General features: G+C 33.2%; 1 non-coding gene across 1 annotated transcript; it reads right to left on the bottom strand.

Annotated features, from left to right (window-relative positions):
- Window positions 1–6,097: 6,097 nt before the first annotated feature.
- Window positions 6,098–6,179, bottom strand: TRNAS-AGA (transfer RNA serine (anticodon AGA)). The gene has a single exon. It is a non-coding gene; the product is annotated as a tRNA-Ser (tRNA).
- Between the last annotated feature and the right edge of the window lie 4,500 nt (window positions 6,180–10,679).

Genomic DNA, 10,679 nt, shown 5'->3' with positions numbered 1-10,679 from the left:
TCACTCGTGGGTGCTTGTTTGTGTAGCCCCCACAAACTTTTAGGTTATCCTGTCTTTGAGGAGGTACTTGGAAATGTTTTAATTTGTTCTTGTTAAGTTTTCTCAATAAATTTGTATTTATCCAAAAAAAAAAAAAAAAAAAATTGTTGACAATGATGGTAAAGTGAGGCCGGCACGTAAAAAATCCATTTGGAGTGCATATCAGACAGTGAGATTGAACAAGGAAATGATTGAGAAATGGGGTTGAACAAAATCATTGTTAACTCATCATAATATATAAAGAGTTGACAAACACTCCAAAACATTGATCCATGTGCTCTTCACCTGCGCAGGTACCAACTGCCACCACTAAGCTGTACCATATAATCATATACCCACCGGCCATTAAGCACTGAAGCAAACATGTAACGTGGAAAAGAAATCCCCCACTGAACTCGGGAAGAGAAAAAAGCCAAACAATACCTAAAATATGGCCATAACCTCACAACCCCTCTGTGGTCCAACAACTCCTCCCCCTTCCTTCCACTAACACACAATGTGCATCCGACGATTTGTTTAACTCCTCTTCTGTCTCTTGACAATTATCACATCAATCGCATCGACTGAAAAGTTCCAATAGACACGTACGGGGCCTACATAAGGATAGAAATTTATCAAATTTATGTCTTTATTATGAATACACTTAGTGATAAGACGTAAATATAAGATTATATAGATCAATATTTATTCGATGAATTTAATTTATTGTGTCAGATCCTTTAATACTAATTTGGTAGTTTCGTATTGAGGTTGTGAGTGGTGTTAAAAATTATTTATCCTAAATATTGTGTGTTGGATTCAAGTTATGCTGATGTATTGATATAAGACTATTTAAGTCAACCATTGTTAGATTATATATGTATAGCTTGGTTTTTGTATCTGACTCGCTGGACCTGGTTCGACATTTAAAGCATTACAGTTTAAATGAGATATTATGAGGCTTAGCCGCTTAGAGCATATCTGGGATTGCGTTTGAGAAATAGAACTTTTAAGTCAAAAAGAGCTTTTGGGCAAAAGCTACATTTTTTAGTTTTTGCGAAAAGTCCGTTTTAGTCATTTTTAGGTTTTTTAGACCCTTAAAAGTGCTTTTAATTTTTTTACCAAACAAGTATTTTTTTCTTCAAACGGACTTTTTAAGTATGAAAAGCAATTTTAGGCCCTTCAAACGCAATCTCACACAGGCCCTTAATCCATGGAGCAAAAGCTTGGCCCGTTTTGGTGTTTTGACCAAGTTAGGGGTTGTATTTATAGTCACTTCTAACGGGAGAGTTTTGTACAGATGTAATTGATGACGCCTATATTGTGTCTCTCGAAATAGTGAAAACCTCATTAAAACTCTATTGACGTAACCCTCAGTGATGAACCACATAAATATTTTGTGTTTGTAATTACTTGTTTTTGCGTTCTTCTTCATTTTTCGCATCTCACCAGTTCTGAGAAATATTATAAATTTTTTAACAACTATAATTGAACCCATTTAATTAAGTCAAATTTTTCAATCATAACTCAATAATTTTATATTAATTCTAATCGAATATGGGGGTAAAATTAAAAATTGCCGGCCATACGCCTACATATATATGTCTCTGTACATGAATGCTTCAAGCGTAAAGGAGGGCCAACATAAAAACTGTGTAAATATTCTCTTGGCTTTGGCCCTTTGGAGGAAGAAGAAAAGAAGATAATTCTCAATAAAAGAAAAGTGCTTGTTGTTTGAATCTGAAATGGAAAAAACGACATGATGGAATTGGTATGAATGATTCGCAATTATGGTTTGGTGTGAAAAAACATACTTTTGGCATCAAGGTTTTCAAAACATTTAATCATTTATTTCCCAATTTGTCTTCTGTTTGACTATTTCTTCTTCCTTCTTCCATCCTACGGCACCAAACGGAATTAGTATCACTGCAGTCCGCATAGTGTTTAGAATAACCCTTATGGCTCGTTTGGTTTGCAAAATAAACTCTTAAAATGAAATGGCTATAGCTATTCCTATGGAATAGTTATTCTTTTATTTGGTAATAGTATATTCCTAAGAATAGCTATTCTCATAAGAATCAACAATCCTTTACACACAAGAATAGCTATTCCTCTAAAAAAAAATGAGAGGAATAGCTATTCATAAGGGAAATGAAAAAGTTTTCCAAAAAAAACTATTTTTGTTCTCTTCTCTCAAACTTAAAAATAAAAATAAAATAAAACAAAATATCATGTAGCCGACCACCCCAATGGGTGGCCGGCCACCCACAAAAGACCCTAGGGTGACAGTGCCACCCCCGGAGGACCTCATGGTGGACCGGATCCTCTTTATTTTACTTGAAATTGACAAGAGCTATATATTTTATAGTTGAAATTTTATTTTGTTTCACCTACTTACATATATGATGTCGCATAAGAAATTGAGAGTTCAGAAGCATCTTCAATTAATGTTGATTTTATTTGGGCATAGTACTGAATCCATTACTTCATAATGTTTTACAAGATGTTGCCAAAATATAAAACCGTGTAGATTAGAAAGAAAGAAAAATAAATAAATAAAAGAATAAAACCATATAACATATATATTTCTTCACTTGTATGCACCTGACCTTGTTTATAGGGTTGTAATTTTTTACACGATCTGTGGACTCAATACGAAATTAGGGAGTTAAAATTTATGGGTCTAACCCCATACATTACATTTAAAGTTGTAAATCTTTTATACGACCCGCAAACTGGTATGAACCCAACATAAAATTAGTGAATTAGGGTTAAGGGGTCTAATCCATTTAATTAAATAAGTTAAATTATTGTTGATTTATATACTCTTTTATTTATGTCTCTTGACATAATCCGAACCCAACACTTAAACACAAATTGTCACCCCTACCTTATTAGTTATTAGTCATCTTGACCATGGATGTGTTAGTCATCTTCCCAATGTTAAATTTTGTATTTGTTTACAACAAAAAGGCTTGCAATTTGTGAAAGAGATCAAATCAATCCGCGAGGACGAATGATTAAGAAGCCAAAATTAAGCTTCTAACTTGCTTTCACTTTGACCCTAAAGAAATGCACATTAAACAAAGATGCTGCCAGCACTAATGATGGTCAAGGGGGCGGACTGAAGAGATTTTGACGATGGTAATCAAATAAATTAATGATCATCATACATTAATTATAAATCCAGTAAGATGAGTCCAACAAGGCACATTCATTTTCCTCACTATATTTGTCTCTATTAACCCGGTGACTCCTATGGTTTTGTATTTTCCTTGCTTTTTTCATTCCAATGAGAATGCCGTCTACATGTGAAAATAATATTATTTATATAAACAGACGGACAAGATGCATACATCGTCTCTCCTATATTTTATAATGATACAAATTTCAAGTAAAATTTACTTTTGAAAACTGACTTATGAGAGGTTGGTCGCCATTTCTGTTACTCAAGCACAAAGTTGCAACTACTCATTCGATCTAATACTCAACGAGCTATCTATGTCCAATCTCATACTTGACATGGTAGCGTCTCTAATACTAATTGATACAAATTTCAAATAGAAGTAGCTCATTCTTGAAACCCGACTTGTAAAAAAACTATCTACCCATGATTAAAATTATACTTTACTCATGTGAAACACTTAGAATCGTAATATATAACTTGTTTCTATGTGTTAAGGCTCCTTAATTAGCATATTATACTTGAAAAAGTTGTCCAAATTATTTGAAGCGGGAAAGATCTGGTTCACGGTGATGAGATTGGTTGTGTTTATCCAGAATGGTGTGCATTAGGTGTCCACATAAAGAGGAATCATGTCATGCTTAAAAGATTTGCCCAAGTTGGTGGCAAGCAAGAAAAATAGGATACGAATCGCAGTGATGTGCAATCAGAGGCAAAGATCATGCGCATGCGTTATGGGGGCAACATATATATATATAAAGTTTATTCTTTTTGCCTGACGACACGTATAGTTTATTTATGTGCTCAATAATTGTGACAAAATTGTCGCATGTCGCTTTCACTTCTAAAATATCTGCTTAGAGGTCGAAAAGCCATCAATAAAACAAGCGGCTACCATTAGTCAAATGTATAGCATTTACGAATGAGCTAGACTTGGGAGACCAAACCCTAATTTAATTAAGGCAACTTTTTTCAACGATATCTTCCATGAGAACGACGTCGTTGATCTTTTACGATGGAGTAAGCCAACTTTTCCACCTAAAAAAATTAAAAAAATTAAAAAATCAAAGTAATTGTTGTAGGACAGAACGGATTAAAAGTGCTGAATCAATGCTTTGTTCCAAACTAGGTTTCAACGGGGTTGCAAATGGGACAATTTGAGCTGAGTCAAAATGCATGTTTTGTTTGAAATTATATTTGTTTGAAGCGGACTTGCAAACACGACATTTTGAACTGATCAGACAGAATGCTCAGCTCGAAACCAGGTTCGGACATGAATGCAAACATGATAATATGTGATAATTAGTCAGAATGTCCCATTAATTCAAACGTGTGTTATTTTGAGAATTTATAATGTCCGAGACAATAAAATGTATATTTTATTTTTTAAGGAAATAATAAAATGTATAAAATACCCGCTAATTAAGGTGAAAGTGATATCAAGTAAAAAAAAAAAAAAGGTTTTGAGGGTAAAACGATAGATTTTGAGCTAAAATATATTCTCGTCCAACTTTACTTACTGACCACGACGTATGCGCTAGAAAGAGTTTTTCGAATTAGGGTTATATGCACAATTCCAACACATGTAGCAAAAGTTATGACCAATTTATAATCGCATGAGCTTGAAAATGTGCTCACCCAACTTTGTTAGGTGACCACGAATGCTCACTAGAAAGAGAGTTGGGGTCATGATGTGCACGATTCCAACACCCGTAGCAAAGGTAATGACCAATTTATGATCACATGAGCTTGGAAATGTGCTTACCCAGCTTTACTAGGTGACAAACATAAATTCAATGATCAAACAAATTTAGAATCTTTACAATGTCCTCAAGTGATAACTCAAGCAGCTGAAACCACGCATAATGAAGCGGAGGTCACTAGTTCGAATCTCATCTTCCCTCTCGCGCGAACATGTCAAAAAAAAATAAAAAAAAATCTCCACATATCATCTAAAGGAAAAACCTACGACGGACACATACAACGAATCAAACAAACACAAATTTTGCTTGATCCAAAATAATTTTGATCGAAAATAATATTTCTACGTATTAGTCAATGTGTGAGGTTTGGTGGGACGAGACATCACCTGACAACTTTGAATGTGTGTTTGATCGAAGGAAAATAATATCTCCGTGTGTCACTCGTCATGTAGAGTTAGGTGAGACGACGGAACCTTTTTCTTGTGCCTTACTTTCGCTTCTTCAAGAATTAATTCAGCTTGTAAACTAATCCAATCCTATGTTTATGTTGCACAAATGTGAAATTTAGTGTATAGTATATATTAATATATCTAGTCCTCCAAAAATGATAATTTCATAAACATTTCATTTAAACTAAATAAATAACAAACCTCAATCTCTTATTTCTTGATATCTGGGTTTAATTTTTCAGAATCAAGTATCAAAGTTAGAAATTATGGAAGGTTTATGATCGAATGCGATATTTGTAAAAACTATTGTTAATTAAGTGGTGTTAAGTTCATAAATTTGATAAGTTCATATATCATAACATAATATTAATTATGTCTTCAAGAGGTAACTCAATTGGTTAGGGACCACACCTCATAAAACGGAGGTCACTAGTTTGAATCTCCCCCTCTCCTTCTTGTGTGGACATGTCCAAAATAATAATAATAATAATAATAATTTTAGAAAAATAACAAAAGAAGTTAGAACATTAACCTTAACTAAAAAAAGTTATATTACGAAATTAGTTATCTTTCAATCGAAAAGAGAAAACACCAAAAAAAAAAAAAAAAAAAAAAGTTCGTTGACATGCATCAAAGATTGAAGAGAGTAAAGGGACAATGATATTCAATTAAAAAAGTTAAAAATTTAAAATAAATAAATAAAAGGTAAAAGCCTAAAAAATCTCAGTAAAACGGTAGAAAAGCGTGGTCGGCAGGATTCGAACCTGCGCGGGCAAAGCCCACATGATTTCTAGTCATGCCCGATAACCACTCCGGCACGACCACTTGAATGTTGAGATTATTGACAACTTTTAGTAAAGTTGATTACTATAACTCCGCCATCCTTTGTATTCATCATTTGACTCCCATTCCATTAATTAACATACTTTGAACAAGCTTTAGGCATCTAATTTATTGATATCCTAAAATTTTTATGAGACTAAAACAACACTCTTATTATTATGTATATCATATTAAATGAAATCAAACAATGTTTCCATATTTGTTGTGTTGCAATAGATTCTCATTTACAAAAATTAAATAGCTAGTTTAATGAGTATGAGGTACAGAGCTGCTTATTCTTCATTTGACTCGTGATCCTAAAGTTGCACATGAATCTTTTAAAATTAATGATACTTTTCAATGGATAAACAGGTTTTATTCACAAGACTTTACCGATCATGAAAAAACAAAGTTCAAAATTGAACTTCACTATTACGAACATAACGTAGTTCAACAACTTGTACGGATTGTCAAATATTTATGAGTCATGTGCCAGTGGTTGATAAGCACCAAAAGACCAATTTTCTACTAACTTGTTTTTCAACTTCTATTTATGCTTACTCTTCTTGTTTTTACTGCAAACTACAAAATAAGCATTTTCTACACTCTGTACTTGTGCTTATTTTTCCCCTTTTTGACTGACTGTTTGTTATTGTACATCAAAAAATAAATTTAGTACATATTCAATTGTAAATGAATTTCGGGATCTAAAAGAATATTGGGTTTTATTCTGAAGAAAACCTTACCCACCCTGCCTACCAATGCAAGGCAATTTGTCCCCTCAATATCCTTGAAAAGGCAGTATGTCCCCTCAGTATCTTCAAACCCTTTGAAACCCAACCCAAATTGCTTTTCTCTAGTTTCCGAAGCCACTTTATTTACCATCTTGTCACAACTTGATAGCTCAAAGCCTCATAGTCATAGATATAGAGAAAATCTAACCAACTACCAATGCAAAGCAGTATATATGTCACAACTTGATAGCTCAATGTCTTCAAACCCTTTCAAGTCCCAACCCAAATTCTTTCTCTAGTTTATAAGCCTGTTTAGATATGGAGAAAATCTTTCCAACCCCGCCTATAAATACAAGGCATTATATATTGTTCTCTGAATAATGTTATTTGGTAGACTGCTATATAACTGTCATACAACTTGATGATATAACACTGAAAATTAATCATTGTAAAAGACAAATTATCAATTGCTGGTTTTTAGTGCCACAACATTCCAATTGTCCTTTTTGGGATGTGACTATGTTGCTTAATCCAAAAGCCTAGTATTTCTATGATAAAAAATGAAAAAACAAAAAAAAAAAAACAAAAAACAAAACCAACTGTAATCAACTTTGTTAGGTCTTCTAGGGTTGATCAACCCATTTCAAGATATTAAGCTTGAAATTCTAATGAGCCCATTCCTTTAATGAAGGATTACATAAAGACAGGATTGAAGGCAAAGATGGGATATTGTACGAAAAAACAGTAATAAGTTATATTATTCATGAATAATTCAAGCTCGATTCTTATAAATTTAACCCTAGTTCAATTTATTAAATAAACTCTTTCAATGATTTAAAGAGATGAAAAAACTCATCTTTCTAATGTAATAGACAGATGATGTGTTTATGTATGAACATCCATATATCCTAAAAGGATATACAATATATAACCTCAAGATTAGATCCCTTAATTTATAAATAGGGTCATAATATTTTAATATAAACAATATATTTTTTAAATAAATAAAAAAATAATAATAATAAAAATAAAAAATAAAAAATAAAAAAAAAGGTAAAGTCCACATACCCCCTCAAGCTACCACCAAATTGACAATATCTCCCCAAACTTTTAATTGTGACAATGTCCCCACAAACTACCATAACATTCTGAATGTCACTCCCAAAGCTAGCAAAAAGATAAAAATGCCCCTATATATTTCTCAATAAAACAAAAATAACCTTATCAATTCAAAGACGAAAAATTTTAATTTAAAAAGAACGATTCTTTTATTATTTTTTAAACGAAAATTTTTAATTTTTTTTTAAAACGATTTTTTTTTTAAACGGAAATTTTTATTAAAAAAAAAAAAGAGTTTTTTTTTTAATTTTGTTTGAAAAATTTTATTTTCTTAAACGAAAATTTGTGAATTTTTTTAAAACTGGAAATTTTTATTTAAAAAAGTTATCAAACAAAACAAAAAATCTCAATTTTTATAAAATTAAAAAAAGAAATCGGATTTTTTAAATTTTTTTCTTATAAAAATGTTTTTTTTTTAAAAAAAAAAAAATTTAATTTGCCACCCTTTGGATTTATTTATTTTAGTTTTAGATTTTTTTTCTAGAAGTTTTAATATTTTTTATTTTTATTTTACTAAGGGTCTAGTTTCATCAATGTGGGAACATTGACAATTTTTTGTAGTTTGGGCGGGACATAAGGGCATTGTCACAATTGAAAGTTTGGAAGGCACATTATCAATTTGATGGTAGTTTAAGGAAAGGTATATGGACTCTCCCCAAAAAAAATTATATATGATTTGTTACAAATCCCAAATTAATGAAATTAGTCTTTATAAGTTCATAAATAACAAATTAATTTAACTAATTAACTCAAATGACATAAACTTAACAACAACAAAATAGCAATGATTAACATAGACTTGCAAACATATGTAAATAACTACGGTATTCGTTTTTTATAAGCAATAAATTAATTAAACTACTCCAAAAATAAATGAGCCAAACGAAAATATATCATCTAGGCGTGGTGGTGATAAGCTCAAATCGCACTCATACTCGAAACAAGAAGATTAAATAAACCAAGCTTAAATCTTCAATACCCATCCCAACTCAGCTCTATTACATCCTACTAATATGAGAGATGGATAAAACCGCCACACAAGACCCCTGATTACTCTTCCAACAATATTTCATCGACTTTTTTTCTTTTTTCTTTTATTTTTTATTTTTTTTTCTAATCAAGCAAGGGAAAGGGGGTACATGATTAATCAAACACAAAAGGAGAGGGCACCCGACAACAAAGTCCAAATGGTAAATGCAGTACAAATACAGGAACAAGTTCTGGATCTAGTCCAAAAAGACTAAACAGCAGGCAATGGTGATTGTCAATGGTCCCAAAAAAACCATAAGCAAGTTCGACATTTTCCAGGGCCGCACAGAATGGTACAAATTGCAAAGAAACTCCGTGAAGAGTCCGTTGCGGTAAAAGCAACAACCACTGTTAAATGGTTGTTGCAGGGTAGACACTGCAGATAACCAAATAGGAGCTGTTGAAAGACGACCACCAGCATCAGTCTCTTTCTCAAGATCAAACCATATCATGGCAGGGAAATAAAAACCCACAAAAAGCAAGAAAAACAGCAAAATAAAACAAAAATTACAGAAAAACAACTTAAAAATTACAACAAAACAAGCACCCAAAACAGCAACACCGGATCGGATGAGAGGCGGTTGATAATAGGGCGGAGCGAATGGCGACAAGTCAGCAATGGAGGAGCAAAACACCACAAAGCATTGGTAAGGGCGAAGGTCAGAGCGGAGGAGCGTCGACCAAGCTTCGGAGCATGCAGATCATGCATCCGCGAGTGAGATCCACTCTCGAGCTCGTGAGGCACATGCGTCGGTGAGCATTGGCAGGATGGAGATGCTGATGACTGCGACAGGAAGCGTAAAGGCCGTAGAACTTGATGGTGAGGCATGTGTTATGGAGTAAGTGCCTGATGTTGACAAATCAGGTTCTGAAAAAAAACCAAATCAGGAAACACTAGTAAGGGGGCTGCGAAGGTTGATGGGTGGCTAGTAGAGGCTGGGCTCGGCCGATCTGTGGCGAAGATAGGAAGGAGCTGAACGGCAACAGTGGCGGAGCGATGGGAGCTGCTGAAAAGGGGAGAAAACGACTAAAAATGAAAGAAAGGAGGAAAGCACGAGAAACAGGGAAGAAAAGAAAGGAGAACAAGGGGGAAAGGGAGGAGAAAGGGAAAAAACTCCATCCCTCCTCTCTCAGGCAGCCGCATAAGGTGGAGGATGCACAAGGTGAAGGAGAGACCTCACAAGGTGGAAAAATTTCATCGACTTAATCACTTAAAAGTGCTCACCGCAAATATCTTTGGCATTTGTGCCAAATTCTTCAATATGCCAAGCCAAAGCAAAAACCTAAACGTGCAACAAGATTAAAAAATAAAATATAATAAAAACACAAACAAAAAGGTAACAAGAAAGCCAGCTAAAAAATTGTAAGGTACACTACCAAAAAAACCAAAAACTTGTAGATTGTAATTCAGAAGGGTCGGGACTAGGAAAAGCTTATAGATCAAATTAAGTGAATCAATAATATAAAAGAAATTATATTATGACACCAATACCCTACTTTTATCTTAGTATAATATGACTACTAGACTCTACTCCATTAGTATAATAAGATAATAAGATAAAAGTGAGATGTATTGCATTACTCATAATAATAAAACGGGAAAAAAAAGGGAGGAAACTCA

The sequence above is a fragment of the Corylus avellana genome, chromosome 11, assembly GCF_965113065.1.
Source record: "Corylus avellana chromosome 11, dhCorAvel1.hap1.2, whole genome shotgun sequence".
NCBI classification, from domain to species: Eukaryota; Viridiplantae; Streptophyta; class Magnoliopsida; order Fagales; family Betulaceae; genus Corylus; species Corylus avellana.
Note: the sequence above shows the minus strand (reverse complement) of the source record. Positions and strands in the feature narration are given on the sequence as shown.